Source organism: Diaphorina citri, unplaced genomic scaffold (assembly GCF_000475195.1).
Source record: "Diaphorina citri unplaced genomic scaffold, Diaci psyllid genome assembly version 1.1 scaffold117, whole genome shotgun sequence".
Taxonomy (NCBI): domain Eukaryota; kingdom Metazoa; phylum Arthropoda; class Insecta; order Hemiptera; family Psyllidae; genus Diaphorina; species Diaphorina citri.
This window is the reverse complement of record NW_007377554.1, coordinates 301,268-302,011: the sequence shown is the minus strand read 5'-3', so window position 1 is coordinate 302,011 and position 744 is coordinate 301,268.

The following is a 744-nucleotide window of genomic DNA, read 5'->3' as shown; positions in this document are numbered from 1 at the left end:
TCTTAGACTTCACAAAATCACACAGTGAGCCTTGTTTGTGGAAGTCAAGTGCTGGGGACGGAACGTTAGGTTCTGAAGACCAAGTCTCAATATCTCAAAACTCTCATAAATCACAAATCATTTAAGCGCATTTTCGTAGTAAAACCAAGAGTCAAGTGTGGCTTTATCATTATCATTAACAATATTGCTCTCTCAAGTGTTAATCTTTGGGGTGTACCTAGAAGCGTCACCTTTATCAAATTTTGCAGTCTGAAAACTGCCGCTGTAAAATGTTCAAAATATCCACCCAGGTAACAGCTTCATTATGTGGTTTCCCCACCACTTTCCTAACTCGGTCCAAATAGTACACCATGTCTCGAAAAGATAACGACATCGACCCAAAGAAAGCAAGAGATCAAGCACTAGTTCGTATAATACTTGATCGAAAACTAGAGGCAACCTCGGGACCTACACGGAAACAGAACAACCGCAAGCCTGGAATATGAAAAACGTGTTATGTCGACAGAGTACTTGTAAAAGTAATCACAGGGCTTATTATATTACTTATATTGAATGTAATATGGGTTAGGTTTTTTAGATAAATAATTAATTTCAAAACTTATACGTAACAAACATTTTCTTGGTACTTATTTAGTGAATATTTTAAAGATTCGTACAAAGCGAAACTTGAAACAAAACTATGAGTACATGCTTATGTTCCTTAGTTCCTGTATATGTAGAACACAATAAACTTTAATTCTGGTA